This window comes from Lynx rufus, unplaced genomic scaffold (genome assembly GCF_022079265.1).
Source record: "Lynx rufus isolate CCGP_SWC_20201006 ecotype Redwood Valley unplaced genomic scaffold, mLynRuf1.p SCAF_16, whole genome shotgun sequence".
Taxonomy (NCBI): Eukaryota; Metazoa; Chordata; class Mammalia; order Carnivora; family Felidae; genus Lynx; species Lynx rufus.
In genome coordinates, this window is record NW_025814830.1 from 53989493 (window position 1) to 54010762 (window position 21270).

At 49.9% G+C, this 21270-nt stretch overlaps 1 protein-coding gene across 6 annotated transcripts in view; it reads left to right on the top strand.

The window, feature by feature from the left end:
* Positions 1–656: 656 nt before the first annotated feature.
* KIAA0513 (KIAA0513 ortholog) overlaps positions 657–21270 on the top strand; it is a 57939-nt gene continuing 37325 nt past the window's right edge. For 2 of the 6 annotated variants that reach the window (XR_006961928.1, XM_047078867.1), the window contains exon 1: positions 661–774. The gene's annotated coding sequence lies outside the window, so the exon portion shown is untranslated. The other 4 variants (XM_047078869.1, XM_047078865.1, XM_047078868.1 and 1 more) reach the window with 4 other exon arrangements.

A 21270-nucleotide genomic window follows, 5' to 3' on the forward strand; every position in this document is an offset into this window, starting at 1 on the left:
CTCGCCTAGAACTTTTGGTGCAAGTGAAGTGGGATCCATCAGCTTTTAAGATGACCCCTTTGAAAAAATAAATCAGGCCTCAGATTGCCCTTGTATGTACGATGCACCGTTGCCTGACTTGTTTGAAAAGTGTGTTCATTAACGTCAAGACTTCACCCTAACTCTGGCATGGGCGGGCAGGAAATGGCAAATGACATCCTCGTCTTAAAGGTGGAGACGATCCAGGCCCGGAAGCAACCAGAGCCAGGCCTTATTTCCCGCCCCCCCCCCGCCCCCCCCGCTCCCTGCCAGGGCTTCCCGGTCCCCCCACCCAAATCACCAAATCCCCCTCTCCTGCGCTCGCGGAACGGCCGGTCCCCAGGGGGGAACCCTAGTTTTGAGCAGATCCAGAAAACGGGATCCACAGTTGGACTCCGAGCGTGCTTCCGGGGACGTCGGGCCCAGGCCTCCGGTCCAGGCACAGTCGCGGCCCCGAGAGATCCGGGGCCGGGGTCGGGACCCCGACCGCCCCGGGCGCCGGGCGCCAGCAGCCAGCATCCGCCCCTCCCCGTCACGTGACCCGCTCTCGGGTCGCCCGCGCGGGGCGGGGGCGGGGCCGCTCTCGCGCCTGCGCAGACGGCGCCGGGAGGGGGCGGGCACGGCCGGCTGACTGACAGCTCCCGCGGCTGTCGCCTCGGAAGGACCCGGCTCGCAGGCCCGCGCAGTGGCCGCAGCGCGGAGCCCGGAGGCGCCCGCTCGCTCCCCGGTCCGACCGGTCGGCCGGCGCCCGCCGCGGTGAGAGAGGCTCCCGCCAGCGCCTGCGAGGGGGAGACGCGTCAGCTGTCCGGGCGGCGCGGGGCTCTCCGAGGGCCGGCGGGTGAGGGGCTTGGGAGGAGGAGGGGGCGGCCGGATGACGCGGGGTCGGGGGTCGGGAGCTTCTGCGGGGTCCGCGCGTGCCGGGGGGAGAGGGTGGGAGGGGAGCCGGGAGCCCGCGGGGTGGGGGGGCAGTGCAGCGCCTGGGGGAGGATGGACAAGGGGTCCCCACCCCCCCGGTGGCAGATGGTTGTCGCCAGGTGGCTTTGGGGTGGAGTCGGCCCCTGGGTCCTGGGGGAAGAAGAGCCCCCAGACTCCTGGGAGGGGGATGCCCGGAACCAGGAGGGGAAAGGCATTTGCCAAGTCGTGCTGTGTGTTCAGTCTTGAGTTGGCTGCGTCTCTGCTCCCGGGTGGCCGGCGGGGGAGGCACGGTGGGGGGGGGGGGGACAGGGTCTGGGGCTCTGGACGGGGTGGGGGGGGCGACAACTGTGCGCGTGCCTTCGCGGCGCTCCGCCGTCCCCCGGTGCGGGTCAGTAGGCACAGAGGTTTGAAGAGGGCACGGCAGCCCAGGCGCAGCTCTAGGAGCTCCAACAGCTGGACTGGTTCGGGGTGGACTGAACCAGAAGCCCCGGGACCGGAAGGGACGGCAGGTGGTCTTCCTGGAGCCGGGTGCGTTTTCCCGCGCGTCCGGGGGTTTGTGCTTCGCGAGGTTGCCCCCGGATTGCACTCGGGAGGAGGACTCGGCGGTGGGCGCCAGCCAGCTCCTGGAACTCTGTGGGTCAGCGTGGGGCACGGGTGCCGACCTGCAGACTGAGCAGGAGCTCGCCTCTGAGCTGGCACAGGTGAGTCAGGGCTGGAGGCACGCAGACCGCTGTCAGGGACCAGGCTGCCCCCCCCCCCCCCAGGCCACTGTCACCTAACGCTAATGTTTCTGATTCGTTTGGTGAGAGGCACCCGCTCCCGGAACCTGAGCCAGGGGAGCCAAGATACAGAACCACGGAATTAAGCAAAGAAAAAAACACAAGGAAGATTGTGATTGGTTGTGCATGAGCGCTTCTCCAGGTCTTTGACACGTTTCTGTGTGGAAGTTTATGTGCTCGCTTTGTTCAGAGTCGCTCCCTTCCACTGTCACCTGTTTTTATTTCCGTTTTGTTCAGAAGTAGGACTGCTTACGCCTGTGGACAGGGGGCGAAAGGCTTCTGAGATCAATTCACAGTGAAAAAGTTGACTCGTGAGATTTTCTTTTTCCATAAAAGAACTGAAGATGGGCTAGGACTCACATGTAGCACTCTTAGTGATTAGCATATCGTCTCTAGCCTCTTGCGTGGTTCTGGGATACGTTCCCGTGGGTTTTTTTTGTTGTTGTTTTGTTTTTGCAGTGTTTGTCTTTTGTATGGCCTGCGTCAGCTAACGTGCAGATAGTCTGAATTATTTGAGAATGTAACACCTGAGGGCAGTGACAAAAGCTACCACTCGGTGACGTGAATAAATCGCAAACCTTAAATAATTTGCTACAGAATTCTAGAAAGTGAAGAAGAGTGGTTCTCTCTATGACAATTAACTTTGGTTCTTCAGAGGTAAATTGATTTATGGGGACCCCAAGAGAGGACACCTTTTAGGACAAACCCTATGAAAGGTTTAGGATGGAATGACTCATTCTACATGCTCCCCCCTCCTCCCCCCCCCCCCCCCGCTTCCTTCCTCAAAAAAGAAAATAATCAGGTTGAAAGAAATATCAAAAGCAACCTGGGAAGATCTAAAAAAAAAAACCAACAACAACAACAAAGTCATGAAAATTCAACCAGCAGCGGGGAAAAGCATGCAAAGGGAGGAGTAAAACCCTGTTGCTGATGATAACCCCTCACTTTGATGTGACAGAGTACTTTACAAAGGGCTCTGGCACAAAATCTCGGTTGATTTTCGCAGTAAACTTGGCATGATAGGTGGTGTTTCGTGCCCATGTCACAGATGAGGAAACTGAGACCAGGCGACTGCCCAAAGTCTCTTAGGTACAAGGGGGCAGAGTGAAATGTTAGACCCAGCCATCGGACGCCAGATGCAGTAGCCTGCCATCGGCCTGTGGAGTGGGGTGTGGTGGGGGGACGGATTTGGCACGTGGGCTGGCCGCGCGTCCTTCTCTCCCACCGCCCGTCTCAGTCACGGAGTCACCTTAGCTCCCGTGTCCTTCGCCACATCCCCACCCAAGCCTGAGGGTCGCATCTACTCAGATTTGTTTATCCGTCTTAGAGAAATCTAGTAGGAAGTATGATCGCAAGGGACCTCTTGCTCCATGGCTTGGTGTTTCCAAATAGTCTAGGTGTCTTCAGCTGGGTGGGGCAAGAAAGCAAGGCGATTCTAGGGAAACTTGCCCTTAGCGTTTTCCTCGTCCGCCACCCGGAAGAGAAATGCGGTGGTTGTGAAACCCGAGGAGCTGACCCAGTAGTTTTCTTTATTTGACGCGGTATTTTATACGTGGCATCGTCTGGGTTATGGCGACTTTTTTTTTTTTTTTTGTTTTTTAAACAGGGCACAGCTGTTCTCATTAGGAAAAAACAAGCTTTAATCCCGCTTTCTAGATCTGGGCAGCGAGATCCGGAAAAGGACTTTGGGGAGGGGGCGGGGGGTTATCTGAGATCTGTTTCAGCAGGCAGTGGCACAAAACAGAATGACAATTAGAAGGGCACAACAGTAGATGTACAGATCTGAAGAAGAAAGGTGATAGAGGTCCAGTCTACTCCATGCTGAGGATATCGTGTTCTTTTCTGGACATCACATTTAATAAAGGGCATAGAAAAAAAAATCAAGAATATTCCTTGGAAATTGCTACAGTGGTGAATGAATTATGGCTGGGTAAGCCTGAGAACCTGGGGAGCCATGATCCCAGAAGGTTTAGGGCTGTCATTTATTAAACTTATTTTATAGGGGCCCAAGAACCAAAGGACACAAGCTCTCTGTCTAAAGTTAGAGAGACTTTAGTTTTAAGGCCTTTATCGTGCCAGAATTGAACCATACCCCTCCCCAGTGGCCTGCCAGTACTCTGGGGAGCGAATTCAAACTTCTCACTGTGGTCTACCTGGGGGGGGCTATGTGAGTGCTAGTTGACCTTGCTTGTGTCTCCAGCTTCATCACTTACCACTCACAAAAGTCCCACCTTCTTCCTGTGCCTTGCACACATCCAGCTCACTCTGCCTCACTCTACCCACCCTGAAGTCCTTTTCCAGATCTCGCTGCCCAGATCTAGTAAGCGGGATTAAAGCTTGTTCTTTCCTAATGAAAACAGCTGTGCCCTGTTTAAAAAACAATAAAATAAAATAAAAGTCGCCATAACCCAGACGATGCCACGTATAAAATACCACGTCAAATAAAGAAAACTACTGGGTCAGCTCCTCGGGTTTCACAACCACCGCATTTCTCTTCCGGGTGGCGGACGAGGAAAACTCTAACTGCCTCAGGGCCTTTGCACTCACTGTTCCTTCTGCCAGATTTCCCCCTGGCTGCCTCCCTGTCATTCAAGTCAACTGCTCTAATGTCACATCCTTAGAACTTCCCTAACAATTAAAATAGTTTCTGCCTGGTCCCCAGCCCACCCACTTTATTACTTTATGGTGTTTTCTTTTTTTCATAACAGTATCACAGATGTCCTTCTTTGAGAATGCTTTTATTACGTGCTGCCCATTTACCACTGTATCAACAGTGCCCCAAATCGTGCCTGGCATATAGTAGGTGTTCAATTGATAATTTGTTGAATGAACGATTTTTGTGACAGATCTTTTCAAGGATGGGAGGGATTGCTGCCTTGGTAGATACCAAGTTGGTTTTCTTGTGCTAGAGACAGACACGGGCCAACTAGCCAGCCATTGGGCAAGATAATTCAAGCATTAGATAGCTAGGAAAACCAGATAACTTATGCTAGTGCCCTGGGGCTGCTGTAACAAAGCACCACAAGCTTGGTGGCTTAAGACAAAATATATTTATTCTCTCACAGTTTTAGAGACTAGGAGTCCAAAATCAAGGCGCTGACAAGGTTGCTTCCTTTTTGGGGGTTCAGAGGGAGGATCTGTTTGTGCCTCCCTCTCAGCCTCTTGTGGGTCCCAGCAATCATTGGTGTGTCTAGCCTTGGAGCGTTCTTCTCGCTGTGTGTGTGTGTGTGTGTGTGTGTGTGTGTGTGTTTCTGTTTCTTCTAAGGATACCATCAAATTGGTCATATTCCGTTATGACTTTATCTTAATTTAATTACATCTGCAAAGACCCTGTTTCCAAATAAGGTCATGTTCACAGGTTCTGGGGGTTAGGACTTCAGCATATCTTTTTAGGGGACACAATTCAATGCATAACACCTTCTCACTTCAAGATCCAGTGACATTTTAAAGGGAGAAACTGGCAGGAGGTGCTGGGTTCTTTTTAGGGATAATGGCATGGATTTGGATATTTTTACATAAAGCATCATGGTCCTGGGGCACCTGGGTGGCTCAGTCAATTGAGCGTCTGACTTCAGCTCAGGTCATGATCCCATGGTTTGTGAGTTCGAGCCCCGCATCAGGCTCTGTGCTGACGGCTCGGAGCCTGGAGCTTGCTTTGGATTCTGTCTCCCTCTCTCTCTGCCCCTCCCCTGACTTCGGCTCAGGTCATGATCTCACAGTCTCTGGGTTCAAGCCCCACATCGGGCTCTGTGCTGACAGCGCAGAGCCTGGAGCCTGCTTCGGATTCTGTGTCTCCCTCTCTCTCTGCTCCTCCCCCGTTCATGCTCTGTCTCTCTCTGTGTCTCAAAAATAAATAAACATAAAAAAAATTTTTTTAAGCATTAAAAAAAAAAAGCATCATAGTCCTTACAACTTGCAAGCTAAGAGGTGATCTGCACGTGTCCCAGGTGAGGAGGCCGAGGGTCTGAGCAATTGTGTGACTTGCCAGAGGTCATGAGGACAAGGTGAATCTCCTGCATCTGAATGCAAGGCCCATGGCCTCCCAGCCCTCCCTTGCCTGCTGGGACAGGTCTTACTAGCAGTGCAAGCCCAGGGTAGGACGGGGGATGCCTGATGGCCCTGCAGGAGCCCTGGAGGGACCATTTCCTCCCTTGTCCTTGTCACGATGGCACAGAGAAATGTGGGGGGCAGCAGAGCCCTGTCACCCCAGCACCAGACCACCCGTGGCCGTCTTGGATGCATGCCGCAACATTAGGAGAACCTGCATTTCCCCTTGTCGGGCTTTTCCAGCGATCCGAAGTCTTTTCCATAAGGCTTCAAGGGTTCTGGTGTTGAGTGCCTTAGATTATGGCCTGAAAAAGTATTGCTGATGTCCTGAGCAGGAGCCATCCAGGAATTCGCAGAGAAACTTCTTTCATTTTGAGGGCCGGGGGGGGGGGGGGGGTGTGAGGGCAGGGCAGGCTGCCGGCAAAATGTCTGAAACCATTTGCACCTTTGCCTTTCGAGACCTTTTTATTTCTGGCTCTGTCTCACCTTATTCGGGGAGATATCCTCTCCCTTATTTAATTTAATTAATTTTTGGTCTAGGTAATACATGCAGATGGGACAAAATTCAGACGATAAAAAAAGATGTCCGGTGCAAAGTGGCTCTTCCCTCTGCCTCCCCGACCCCCTCCCCAGGGGCACCCGTCACCACCAGTTTCCTCTGTCTCCTTCCAGATCTGATGTCCCCTGTAATGTCCCTGATTGCCACCCCCCCCCACACACACACCCTGAGGGCTGTGCTTTCGTCCCCGCTTTCTATTCCTTCTTCCTGTGTTTCCAGAACCCTTTTCGTGGGCACCTGACGGGCTGATTCGGTCCCATGTGTCAGGAGCTGATGACGGCACCTCTGCCACGAGTTTTATATGTGGAAGGAAGGTGCTCAGAAGAAACGTGTCTGTGATGTGAAACGTGGGCTTCTGGGGCAAGCGGCACAGATGAGAAAACTGAGGCCTGCCGTCAGGCCGCCCGCAAGGGCCGAGTCGGCGTGCAGATCCCGGCAGCTTGTGTTTTCTGTCCCAGCGTCCGGTCCGGGCCCCACGTTAGGTTCCTCTGTCTCCCTGGTTTCCTCTGGTCGGGGACGGTTGTCACCGTCCCTCGTGTCATGTATGGTGTAGCAGTCCCGGGTAAAGCAGTGTCTTCCTAGCTCTGGACGGGAGCGTTCACGTGTGGCCTGCACGTGGGGGTTGGCCTTGTTCCACGGAGCAGGTGCGCTACGTCGGGAGCCCCTGCTTTCCTCCTCGGCTTTTCTGGGCTCGTTCCAGAAATGGTCTCTGGCCTCTCGGTCCCCAAGACGAATGACCAAGACCCGTCCCACCGTAGGAATAATCTACAGCACGTGCTGGAGGAAATGGCACATCTGGAGGGGAGAGAGAGGGCGGGGGGTGTTTTTCTCTTAATCACCGAGTCCACTTAGGAGAACACCATATTCCTCCGTGACGTCCTTTCGCAAAGCAGGTGCGTTCGGAGGCATTTTCCTAGCCTTTGCATCACGGCCAGGCATGACTCAGAGCAAATGACTCACCGGTGGCAAAAATGACCGACGAGCTGGGGAAGAGACGAGAACCTAGCAACAGCGGAGCAGGCGGCAAACGGAAAATACCAGAGCAAATGAGCTCTGCGAGCTGCTGTTTGCTGACACCGTTGAGCGAGGGGATTTGGGGGCGAACCCACGTGGCCGAGATACAAAAATAGGGCCCAGTTAAAAGGGGTGAAAGCCTCATGAGAACAGAAGACCCAATTTTGAGTTAATAGTAAATATCAGGAGTGAAGTACACGCGTTAAATGTGATCAAAACAACGACAAACCTAGAAAAAGCAAACAAACCAATTTTAAAAACTCAATTTGTGGTGGTACGAGGAGGTAGGAAACCAGTTAGCGGAGGCGAGCTAGTCTAATACCCTCCCTCCTCCGAGAGGGGGCAGATTAGCTGAACTTCGTTAAGCAGCAGAATCGCTCTGAGAATCCCGACGCTCCATTTGGATAATACAAAAATACCTCATTTATCTGCTCTTATGGAGGAAAGAGGTATTACATATAATCGAAATTTCCACGTAAGTAGGATTAACCAGACTTATCTCTCCTATGGGAGAAGAGTAGCATCTCTGATGTCACGTCCTCGCCTCTTCTAAGGAATCCTGCCAGCTGACCCCGGGTGGCCAGATGCCGAGGGGGTCCCACGGGATCGGTGCCTCCCACCCCTTCTCCTGTTGCTTGAACGCAACTCTTGTCCCCACGCAGCCACCAGGATGTAGCATCTTTGCAAAGCATAGATCAGATCGTGATGTTCCCCGGAGGTAAACCCTCCAGTGCTCTCCCACTGCTCCTGGGATGAAATCCCAGCCCCTTAGCTTGGCCTCCAAGCCCCTGCCTCGTGCCTGGCTTGCAGCCGTGCCGTAGCCTCAGCTCCTTCCCTCCCTCCCTGGGTCTCCCCCGCTGAGCCACACTGCCTCACTCCTGCTTTAATGGGCCAGGTTCACGGCCACTGCAGAGCCATTTCCTCGGGCTGGGATGCTGGTCCTCCAGATGGTAGGATGACCCTCCCTGGCCCCTCAGGCCGAAGGAGCTGCCCACCTCCATCTGGTTTCCCTGGCCCAGCGCTGCCCAATAGAAATACAGGGTGAGCTGCATGTATTATATTAAGTTGCTAGCAGCCGCACTAAACAAAGAAAACAGCCTCACTTAATTTTTATAATCGATTCTGTTCAACCCACCGTATCCAAAATATCCCTTCCATACCTAATCAGTATAAAAATTATTAGCGAGACATCTTAGATTCTCATTTCACACTAAGTCTGAAATCTGGTGTGGTCAGCACAGCTCAGTGAGCCACAGTTTCATGGGCTTACTAGCCACGTGTAGCGAGCGGCTACTATGTTAGACGGTGCTATGCTCTATGTTATTCACAGCGCGTACGATGGGCTGTGATGATATCTTTAATCTCTTTGTTCTCTGCCTAGAACACAAGCTCCCTGAGGGCTAGGCTACTGTTTGTCTAGTTCATCTGAAACAATGCCTAGCCCACGGCACATGCGCAATGATATTTGTTGAATGATTGAGCAAGCCTGTGACAGGATGCGTGAGACCCTCACCTTACCGTTCAGAGCCAGTCATGTAACCAGTGCATTTGGAGCCAGTTTTGTTTTTTTTTTTATGTTTATTCATTTTTTGAAAGACAGAGAGACAGAGCACAAGCACGGGTGGGGTGGAGAGAGAGGGAGACACAGAACCCGAAGCAGGCTCCAGGCTCCGAGCCGTTGGCACAGAGCCCGACGCGGGGCTCGAACTCACAGACCATGAGATCGTGACCTGAGCTGAAGTCAGACGCTCAACCGACTGAGCCACCCTGGCGCCCCCGGCGCCAGTTTTAATCAGAGGAACTCGATGCCCAAGGTTTCCTGTGACCAAAAATATTAACTGTTCGCACAGAGACTTGTGTATTGTCTGTCCAAGGTCTCCTGTGATCACTTTTTATTGGATTTGTTTGGGGGAGGGGTGGGGTACCATGATAACCAAAGAGCAAAGCTTTTCACTAGGAGGGGTTTTCACCCGATTGAGATTCTTTGGCGATGTTTGGTGCTCGGAGTTGATATAGATCAGAGATTTCAACTGGGGAAACATCTAGAGACATTTTTCACCGGCACACCCGTGGGGTGCGTCTGGCATCCGGGGGTAGAGGCCAGAGATGCTGCAGACACCTTGCAGCACACATACAGGACAGCCCCCGCGGCGAGGAGTGACCCGCCCGAGCGCCGATGGCCCTGCCGTCAAGGCCTGCTGTAGGTCGGCGCGTCTGTGTCGCCTCTGATAACGTCAGGAAGGGTATGAGCCTCTGCAGACGCGACAGATTCTGTGCAGACCCCCTCTTTTTGTTCCCTTCTCTCTCTCAGGTTCAACCTGCCCTTGCTTATTGGTTCTTTTCCTACAAGTGTAGACGCAACAAAACTGCCCTCGGCGAGAGCACTTGAAAGGAAAGGAAATCAGCTTCCCTTTGAAATCGGGAGGTAGCATTCTGCAGAGCGGACATCTGGAAAACCCTGTGTCTCGAGAACCGTGGATCCATACGCTCGAAGCGCCCCCTGAAAGCTGTTTGGATACGTTCTGAGCAAAGCCGCGGCAGAAACTGATTTCTTTTCAGTTACATGCGCGTAAACATGTGCCAGCTACGCTTTGAAAAAATACTCATTTAGACTCCAAAGCAGGATTGGAGCACGGAATTATATGCATTTTAATTCTCGTGATACATTAAGTCCCCTCCCCCCAAATAAGAGAATTCAGCTCCCTTATTATTGGGGGTAGAAAAGTGATGAACTATATACATTTCAATTTTCAGGTTTTGGGGAATACGTTGACTCTTGAACAACAGGTTCAATGGGTTTGAACTGAACTGGTTACATATATGCAGATATATATCTATGTGTATATATATATATATTTTTTAAACAAATACAGTACAGTTCCATAACTGTATTTTTTCTTCTTTATGATTTTTTACATAGTGTTTTCTTTTATCTAGCTAACTTTATTGTAAGAACAGTATATATGATCCACTGGGGCGTCTGGGTAGCTCAGTCGGCTAAGCGTCCGACTTCAACTCAGGGCATGATCCCGCGGTCTGTGAGTTCGAGCCCCGCGTCGGGCTCTGGGCTGACGGCTCGGAGCCTGGAGCCTGCTTCGGAATCTGTGTCTCCCTCTCTCTCTGCCCCTCCCATGCTCATGCTCTGTCTCTCTCTGTCTCTCAGTAATAAATAAACGTTAAAAAAGTTAAAAAAAAAGGAGTATATATGATCCACATAACATATAAAACACATGTTAGTAGACTGTTTACGCCATCAGTAAGGCTTCTGGTCAACAGTAGGTTATGAGTCGTTAAGTTTTGGGGGAGTCAGAAGTTATACGCAGATTTGCAACCGCGTGAGGGGTCGGCACTTGCCTCCACCTCCCCCGCCATGTGGTTTAAGAGTCAACTACCCGTACCTGCAAATACAAGCCGAAGTTGTACCAGAGTCGGCGATGTTTGTTACCCTACCCGTGTCTCCAGCGAGATCTGAATTCGTCTAATTAGCTGTGTGTGTGAGGGGCATCGCCTGCTGCTTGGTGCTGTGTTCTCTGCTGGGGGCACGTTCCCTTGTCTGACCAGCAGGCTTCTATTAGACCTTTACGTGTTTTGCCTGACCTTCCCTCCCTGTCCCTTTCTTGTCTGTCTGCCATCCTCCCACCAGCTCGCGGAAATCTAAAGTTTCATCTGACCCTCTCACATCGTGGAATTAAAAAAAAATTTTTTTTAATGTTTATTTATTTTTGAGAGAGACAGAGACGGAATGCGAGTGGGTTGGGGCAGAGAGAGAGGGAGACCCAGAATCCAAAGCAGGCTCTAGGCTCCGAGCTCTCAGCACGGAGCCCGACACGGGGCTCGAACCCATGAACCGCGAGATCACGACCTGAGCCAAAGTCGGCCACTCGACCGACTGAGCCACCCAGGCGCCCCTCACATCATGGAATTTTATTTGAGCAAAACAAGGTCTAGACTCATTTAGGGCATAACTCTTTTGTTCCCGCTGCTTTCTTTAATTTTTTTTTTTTTAACGTTTATTTATTTTTGGGACAGAGAGAGACAGAGCATGAACGGGGGAGGGGCAGAGAGAGAGGGAGACACAGAATCGGAAACAGGCTCCAGGCTCTGAGCCATCAGCCCAGAGCCTGATGCGGGGCTCAAACTCCCGGACCGCGAGATCGTGACCTGGCTGAAGTCGGACGCTTAACCGACTGCGCCACCCAGGCGCCCCCTTTTTTTCTTTTTTTAATAAAAACCGTTTTTAGAGTGTGCACGAGCTGGGAAGAGAGGCAGAGGGAGAGCGAGCGAGCGAGAGAGAAAGAGAGAGAGAGAGAATCTCAAGCAGGCTCCACACTCAGCACAGAGCCTGATGCAGGGCTTGATCCCACGACCCCGGGATCATGACCTGAGCTGAAATCAAGAGTCAGATGCTCAACAGACTGAACCCCCCCCGGGCGCCCCTGAAAATACCATCCTTTTTTTTTTTTTTTTTCAACGTTTATTTATTTTTGGGACAGAGAGAGACAGAGCATGAACAGGGGAGGGGCAGAGAGAGAGGAAGACACAGAATCGGAAACAGGCTCCAGGCTCCGAGCCATCAGCCCAGAGCCTGACGCGGGGCTCAAACTCACGGACCGCGAGATCGTGACCTGGCTGAAGTCGGACGCCTAACCGACTGTGCCACCCAGGCGCCCCGAAAATACCATCCTTTTATTCAAATACGAACTTTGTAAGAGGAAGAAATTTTCGAAAAATGTGATTCTGTATAGCTTCTCTAATGGGTGGTATAAAAAAACCTTTAAAATGTTTGAAAGCAAGACCTCTCGTTTCACATCTCAGACTTTGCAGAATCAATGACGCTCTGTCATTAGATCCAGCATGGAATGTCCTTGTGTATGTGTCTCCCTGTCCCTCTCTCCCCCTCTGTTTGTCCTTCTGTCTCTCTGTCTCTCTCTTGATCATTGGAATAACCCAGCAGGGACGATCTGGCCAGAGGCACTCGCTGAAATGACACCTTCCTCCGTGTCATGTTTTCGGGGATTCTGAGTCCAAAAAAAGCATACTTGATCTCTCAGGTTGACACTGAGAGTCTGGAATGGGATTTTAGGAAGATATTTGCTCAGTAAAGGAACAGCAGTTAGGAAGTGGGGCAGATCACTCCGGGAAAGAAAACAAACAAAGCAGGCCGTGGAGGCGGTGGCGGTCCGGAAACGGTCCTGGCTCATCCACAGTCCCGGCAGGGGAATCGGGACCGCCATCGCTGGCTTCTCCTGAGCCTTGCTGTGTGACTGTCCCTGGCCCAGGCCCTGAGGTGGAGGGACGGGCTGATGACTGGCAGACGTTTCGGTCAGGCTGTGGCCGAGCAAGGAGAGTGTGACCCCTGACCCCACAGCCACATCGCCTCCGAGGACGCGGGCGCTGCCCTTCGTGGCTCGCAGGCCACGCTCTCTTCTGTCTGCTTGGTTAGGTCTGCCAAGAGCTGGTGGACGTCCGTCTAGTTGCCCGAAAGTGGACCTTTGTGTCTTTAGGAAGGTATGCAAGTTTTTCATCTCTGTTTCCTTAAAACCCCAGCGGTGCAGAAGGAAGGAGGCCCTGGTTACAGAAGGCTTGTCTTTTTTCCTCCTGCTCGCTTGGCGGGTTCTCTGCGGCTCAGTGCCTTTGTCTGGTCGTACGAAAGGGGCCGGATGCTGACGTGGGTTTGAAGGAAGGCGGCGACCCCGTGCCACGGTGCACACCAGGACTGTGGGCCCCCAGGGAGACGGGGTGGTTGTCTCCTGTATCACCCGGGGCATGTCACAGGCTTTCAGGACAGTGACTCAGAAACCAGGCCTCTCCCTCGTCGCCCCGAACGGGCGGCTTTGACTGCGTTGACTTTGTTGCGATGCCGAAGGGTGAGACCTCAACTTTACCCGCCGCTCTGGAAGCAGTCTGTCTCCTACCACTGCTACAAGGTCACGAAGAAAGGAATTCTCCGTCTCTACTCAGGTAGATGGTCTCTAACAGGTGCACTTCTGGATGGGTCTGGCGTGACAGTGCGAGGAGAGGAGGACAGAACTGCCCCACGGCTGGTCCGGAGCTGGGCAGGGGTGTTGATGAGCACGGTTCTTTGGGGAGAGAAAGAGCCCTTATGTGTGATGCTTGGGCAGAGGCCCGTGACCTTGTTTTAAGACCGCAGCGGAGGGAGTTCCCGACCTTGGGTTCCACCTCAAGGATTCCGCGATCCTCAGTCACTGTCCCCTCAGACGAGGTGACCGGGTTCTGCCCTGTGTGTGTGGGCCTGTGCTCCAGCCTCTTTATGCTGCGTGGACAATTGTCACCTTCTCAGACCAGCAGTCAGCTCACGGTTCTGTGGAGCCTCTGCATGACTGACCTTGATCCCTCCGTCTGGCTTGGGCTCTTTGTACTCATGTCGGGCGCACGGCTGCACCCCTGACAGGTGAGGCACGTCCTCCAGGGGTACCCACTTAGGGAAGGGTCCAGAAGGAAGTGTTGGCAGGTGCCGGGCAGCCCTCGGGAAGCGAGCCGGACCCCTCCGCTCGGTACTGCTGTGTTCTAGCTTCTCCGACGCAGGGAGTCGCTTTTAACTTCACTTTGGTCTCAGGCTGTTTGCGCTTTATGTAGAGAATCTGGCAGGAGTCATGTCTGTGGGTTTCCTCATTAAATCTTTCTTGCCCTGTGCCTCTTTCCACCGTGCGGTCACGCCTGCTACATGTGGCTACTCTCCTAATAGTGTCTTTCTTGCCTGTTTAGTTTTAAAACAAAGCTGACTTCACATGGAGTACTTTCTACATGCGCGAGTGCTTCCTCCATGGAGACGAAGCGTGAAAAAAATCAGAGGAAAAGCAGGGACTCTGGCATTGTAGATCCCCCCACTTTCTGGCTCCTTTCCCACGTATCTGATGCTCAACCCTGTCTCCCAAGAATTGGAGAGTTTACCCACTGGAGGCCCTTCTCCCCTGCCTTAATCATCTCGAGCCGCTCTCTGCGTACGGGATCCTCAGTTGTTTTTTGCTTTCCTCACAACGCAAGACGACCATTCCTTCCCCAAGGGAGAGAGTATTGGTGCAAAAACTGCAGAGGACAGCCTACCTGCAGACGGGTGCCATCTTTTAGGGTTGGCTGTTGGTAGAGATTGAGGTGGCTGACTCAGTTGCCCCAGGGACCCGGGGTCAGAACCTGCATGTCAGGAAGGGTGTGTAGTCCTTAACAGATGCCTGGGAGAAGTGTGGGCAGAGAAACCGAGGATTCTGGGACCCACCGCGGGCCGGACGATGGGCCAGCGCCAGCCAAGCGGCTGAAGGCTTGGGTCTCTCGGGCCCAACTTTTTTTTATAAGAAAACGGAACTAACATTTACTTAGCCCCTACTACGTTCTGGCAACTCAGCTGGCTGTTTCCACCTCTTTTATTTTTCCTTTTCATTAACACGTGGTAAAATTCACCTTTTTTTTTTTTGGAGTATATTTCTGTAAGTTGTAAAATGCGTAGATTTGTGTAACGGCTACCGCGTTCAATTAGGTAACAAAACGTTTTCTCCGTCCCTCCCCCCCAAACCTCCTTGGGTTCTCCCAAGGGGCACACCCACTCCATCCCTAACTCCTGGCAACCAACGAAGCCCCTGTTTGGGAGCACGTCTTATAACTGGAATCATACCATAGGTGAACTTCGGAGAATGGCTTCTTTCCCTCCGCGAAATGCACCTGGGGTTCACCCAAGGCGTTACGTGCAGTGGGATTTTATCGCCGAGGGGTAGATCCTTGTAGAAGCAACCATACTTCGTTTATCCGCCCACCTGCTGATGGACGCTGGGTTGTGGCAGTCTTTGACGATTACCAACAGAGTTGCTGGAAACATTTGCATACAGATTTTTGTGTCACCTAAGCTCTCACTGCATACACCCTAGGAGTGGCGTTGATGGGTCGTGTGGCACATAGATGTTTAACTTTATAAGAAGCGACCTGAATCTCCTATGCAGAACTCCAAATAATGTGTGTGGGTCCTCTGCCCTGAAGGAGGTAGAGTGTAACTACCCACTCCTTAAGTAGGGGCTGCCCAAGCCAGGTGATCAAGGTCCGCAGCACAAAGTCCTTTCGATGGCGTATGCCTTTGATATGACCTGATGACAGTGGCCCTTTACCTCTTGTCCTCTCCCCAAAACCTGTAACCCCAGTGTAGCCACGAGAAAAATGGCAGACACATCCCAATTGAGGAACATTCTAGGAAATACCCAACACACACTCCTCAGAACCGTCCAGGTCTTCAAAGCCAAGGGAGGTGTGAGAACCTGTCAGAGCCGAGAGGAGTCTCGGGAGACGGGGTGACTAACACAGGATCCTGGAACAGAAAAAGGACGTTAGGGAAGAGCCGAGGAAATAGGAATAAAACAGGGACATTGGTTAATCAGAACGGACCGGTACGGGCTCATGAACAGTGACAAATGCACCTCATTGAACTACGGTGCTAGCGGTAGGGGAAACTTGATGTGGGCTGTGTGGGAATTCGGCACTATCTTTGTGACTTTTCCATAAATCTAAAACCATTCAACCCTCTAAAAGTTTATTAAGAAAACACACAGCAGCCGCCAAACCGTTTGGCATCCCCACCGGCAACACGTGGAGTTCCAGTTATTCGGCGTCGTCAACACTTGGGGCTCTCAGGATCGTCTGTTTTAGCCATTTTAACAGATGTTAGCTTGTCACGGTTGCACCCCGCCTTTCCCCGTCGGCTGAAACGTTGGCCTTTTCACGTGCCGACTCCCCCTCCGTGTGGTCTTCGCACCGTGTCTGGCCCCCTGCCCCGTGCCACTGAGTCGGCCGCTGCTTCTCACTGGGATGTTTGGAGGTTCTGTCCACATCCCGGCCGCAAGTCCATCGTTGGCCGTGCAACCCGCAGGTATTTTCTCCCGGTCTGTAACTCGCCTTTTCGTTGTTTGAACAGCAATTTTCACACAGCAAGATCTTTTCATCGTCATGAAGTCAAGTTTGCCAACTGTCCCTTTGACGGATGGTGCTGTCGATGTTACGGCTAAGAACGGCTAAGAACTCTTCGCCCCGTCATATACCCTTCTCCTTCTCTCTGTCATCTATCTGTTGTCTATCTCTGTCTATGTCTCTGTATTTATCTATCTATGTGTCTATCATCTATCTGTCTCTGTCTGCCCATGGGTGCCCAGTTGTTTGAACTCCAGTTGCTGAAATGACTATCGCTGCACCATTGAGTTGCTTTTGTCAAAAGCAAATCAGCTGTACTCGTATGGGGCCGTTTCTAGACACTGTCCCGTTTCATTGATCTGTGTGTTTATCACCCACTGACATTACACTGTCTTGACTACCACACCTATCATAGTAAGTCTTAAATCAGAGAGTATGATTCTTCCAACTTGACTCTTTCAAAGTTGTCTTAGCTCTTCTAGTTCCTTTGTCTATCCATATAAATTTTAATATTTTTAATGTTTATTTTTGAAGGAGAGAGAGACAGAGTATGAGAGAGGCAGAGAGGGGGCGGGGCGGACAAAGAATCCAAAGCAGGCCCCGGGCTCCGAGCCATCAGCACAGAGCCCGACGCGGGCCTCGAGCCCACGAACCACGAGATCGTGACCTGAGCCGAAGTCGGACGCTCAACCGACTGAGCCACCTAGGCGCCCCTCGAGTTATTGTAAATGCTATCCTGTTTTTAACTTCAGTTTCAGAATGTTCATTACTGATATGTGAAAATATGACTGAATTTTATGTTGTCTTTGTATCTTGCAAACCTGCAAAAGTCACCTATCCTAGGGATTTTTAGAAAAAGATTCCTTAAAGGGCGCCTGGCGGGCTCAGTCGAAGGAGCATGAGACTCTTGATCTCGGGGTCGTGAGTTTGGGCCCCACGTTGGGTGTAGAGATGATGTAAACAAATAAATGCTTTTTAAAAGAAAGATTCCTTGGAATTTTCTGCTTAAACAGTATGTCATCTATGAATAAAAAGGATTGTTTTCTCCGTCCCAGTATTTTTTCCCAAGGCCTTTTGATACCTTTGCCTGGCCTCATTGCGCTAGATAAGGCTTCCGTGTTCTGCCATGTTTATGGGAGTGATCACGAATGGGGATGGAACCTTGTCAGGTCTGTTCTTCCGGATTGCTTGATCTGATCCTGTGTTTCCTGTCCACGAAGCAGATCACGTTGTTTGATTTTTGCATGGTATTCCCAGGATAAACTCTACTTCGTCATAATCATTCTTTTTCTGTGGTAGATTTGTTAACGTTTAAGATGTTTGCCTCTGTGTTCGTGCAGGATACTGGCTTGCTTTCTTGTACTGCACTGTCTTTGATTTGGTGGAGGAATACTGGCCTCAAATGAATTGGAACACGTTAGCTCCTGACGCATTTTCAAGAAGAGACTGTGTAGAATTGGTGTTGTTTCTTTATCCATACAAATTTTAGAATAAGCTTTAGAATAAGCTCTGAGGGGCGCCTGGGTGGCGCAGTCGGTTGGGCGTCCGACTTCAGCCAGGTCACGATCTTGAGGTCCGTGAGTTCGAGCCCCGCGTCGGGCTCTGGGCTGATGGCTCAGAGCCTGGAGCCTGTTTCCGATTCTGTGTCTCCCTCTCTCTCTGACCCTCCCCCGTTCATGCTCTGTCTCTCTCTGTCCCAAAAATAAATAAACGTTGAAAAAAAAAAAATTTTAGAATAAGCTCTGAGCTGTCAGCACAGAGCCCGATGCGGGCCTCAAACTCATGAGCCACGAGATCATGACCTGAGCCAAAGTCAGATGCTTAATGGACTGAGCCTCCTAAGCGCCCCTGGGGCTGCTTCTTTAAATGCCTGGTAGGGGGCGCCTGGGTGGCGCAGTCGGTTAAGCGTCCGACTTCAGCCAGGTCACGATCTCGCGGTCTGTGAGTTCGAGCCCCGCGTCGGGCTCTGGGCTGATGGCTCAGAGCCTGGAGCCTGTTTCTGATACTGTGTCTCCCTCTCTCTCTGCCCCTCCCCTGTTCATGCTCTGTCTCTCTCTGTCCCAAAAATAAATACACGTTGAAAAAAAAAAATAAAAAAAATAAATAAATAAATGCCTGGTAGAATTTGCCAGTGAAACCATCTGGACCTGGAGATTTTCTTTTTTGGAAGGGTCTATCAATTTCATTGTTATGGGACTATTTAGGTTGTCTGTTTCATCTTGGGTGAGTTTAGGTAGTTTGTGATTTTTAAGGAATTGGAATTAACCATCTCATCTAGCTTCTTGGCTTTGTGTGTGCCCCTGTCATCCTTGTAAAGTCTTCAACGCCTCCAGTGATGTCTCTCCCGTTCATTCTTGATTTTGGCCATTTGTGTCTTCTATCTTTCTTCCTTGATCTGTCTTGCTAGAGGGTTATCACGTTGAATGGTCTTCAAAAAGACACTTTGGATTCTATTGGTTTGTTGTTTCTCTTTTTTAACCCCATTGATTTCTGCTCTTTTTTATTTCCTTTCTTCTACCCAGTTTGGGTTATTTTGATCTTCCTTTTCTAGTTTTTAAGAAGGAAACATAAATTATTGATTGGAGACCTTTCTTATCTAGCATGAGAATTTCATTTGTAAATGTCTTTTTTTTTTTTTTTTTTTTTTTAGCACTGGCTTAGCTACATTTCATAGGCTCTAATTAGTTGTTTTTCATTTTCATTTAGTTTGGTACACTTTCTCGTGTACTTGGAGACTTTCTTTTTGACCAGTGGATTGTGTAGAGGTGTGCCGTTTCATTTCTGAATGTTTGAAGATTTTCCTGCTGTGCTTCTGTTAATTTCTAGTCTAATTCTGTTATGGTCAGAGAACATGCTTTGTGTGATTTAGTTGTTTTAGATTTGCTAAGGTTTGTTTTAGAAGCCATGATGGGGACTATCTTGGGGAATATGCTGTGTGCACTTGGAAAGAATGTTTATTCTGTTGCTGTTTGGTGGAATGTTCTATAAATGTCAGTGAGATCCAGGTGGTTGATATTGATCTACCCCTCTATCCCGGCTGATTTTCTGTCTACTGCTTCCATAGACGAGTCAGAGAGGAGTCCTCAAGTCTCCAGCTACAACTGTGGGTTTGTCTCTTTCTCCTTTCAGTTTTGTCCATTTTTGTTTCATGTATTTTGAAACTCTGTTGTTAAGTGCCTGCATATTTAGGATTGTTGCATCTTTTGACACCTTGACACTTTTAGCATTATGTAATGTTCCCTTTTATTCCTGGCAATTCTCCTAGCTCTAGCCTAGACTTTGTTACTAATACAGCCTTTCTAGCTTTATTTTGATTAGCGTTTGCATATTTCTTTTGTCTCCTTCTATTGTTAATCTAATATGATTATATTTGAAGTGAATTTCTTGTAGGTAACATGTAGCTAGGTCGTGTCTTTTTATCCATTCTGATCGTCTCTGTTATTTAATTGGTGTGTGTGTGCACAATTTGTACCTGACCTGATTATTAATAAGTTTGGATTTAGGTCTCCCATTCTATTGTTGTTTTCTCATTGTTCCATGTAGTTTTCTCTCCTCTGTGTCCCTTTTCCTGTATTCTCCAGGATTATTTGAATGTTTTAACATCCCATTTTATCTATTGAGTTTTTTAACTTTATACAGTTGACCCTTTAACAACATGGGGAGTGGGGGTACCAACCCCCTGCACAAAAACTCATATATAACTCTTGACTCCCCCAAAACTGAACTACTAATAACCTACTGTTGACCCGAAGCCTTACTGACAACATAAACGGTTGATTAATACAAAGTTTATATATCTATTATATATTGTATTCTCACGACGTAGTAAGCTACAAAAAAGAAAACGCTATTAAGAAAATCACAAAGAAAAGAAAATACTACAATACTGTCCTGTGCTGATTGGAAAAAACCTGTGCGTGAGTGAACCCGTGCTATTCACACCGAACTGCTCAAAGGTGAACTATAGCTGTTTGTTTGCTTGCTTTGAGTTTTTCAGTGTTTTCTCTGGGGATTACAGTATGCACACCTGATTTCTCGTGTTTATTTAGAATCAATATCTGACCACTTCAGGGGGGAAGTGGAAACCTCACCACGAGGTAGGGGTCTTTATTCTCTCCCTTCATGTTGTAGTTGTCCTACATGTTACGTCCATTTACACTGAAAACCTCATCAGCCAATCTTACGATTTTTGCTTTCAACTGTCCAACATATTTCAAAGAACTCAAGAGGAGGAGAATAATCTCCTGTATTTACTCAGATTTCCTCCCCCCCTTTTTTTTTTTCACTTGCTTCACTCCTGATGACCCACATCCTTCTGGTGTTAGGTCCCTTCTGTCTAAAGAAGTTTCTTTATAACTTCCTGAAGAGCAGGTCTGCTGGCAGCAAACTCTCTCGAGACGGTTTGCGCTTCGCCTTTATTCCAGAAGCATTTTTTTTTTTTTTCTGGATATAGAATTCTACCCTGGCAGCTCTTTTCATTCAGCACCTAAAAACTGACGCTTCCGTCCCTCCTGGCTGCCCCAGTTTCTGTTGAGAAATCTACACTCACCAAATCCTTATTCCCCGTTGAGTAACGTGTTGCTTTTCTCTGGCTGCTTTCACAATGTGTCCTTTGTCATTCGTCTTCAGGATGTATATCGTGATGCACGTGGCTGTGGATTTCTTCTGTGTTAACATTGCTGCCGAAGTCTGATGGCTTGTGTCCTTTGCCAAATTTGGGGAGTTTCAGTCGTTCCCTCCAATGATTTCTTGTACTGCCTTCTTTCCCCTCTCCTCCTGGGACTCTGATGACACAAACGCTAGACTTTTAGTATTGTCCCACAAGTCCCCAAGGCTTTTTCATTTTATTAAAAAAAATCATTTTTTCTCATCGTTGTTCACATTAGGTCATTTTCACCGATCGGTTCTCGTGGTCACTGATTTTTACCTTTGTCCTATTAATTCTGCTGTTGAGCATAGCCAGTGGTTTTTAATTTTTCAGTTACTGTATTTTGTTTGGTTCTGAAATTTCCATTCAATTCTTTATATCGTCTG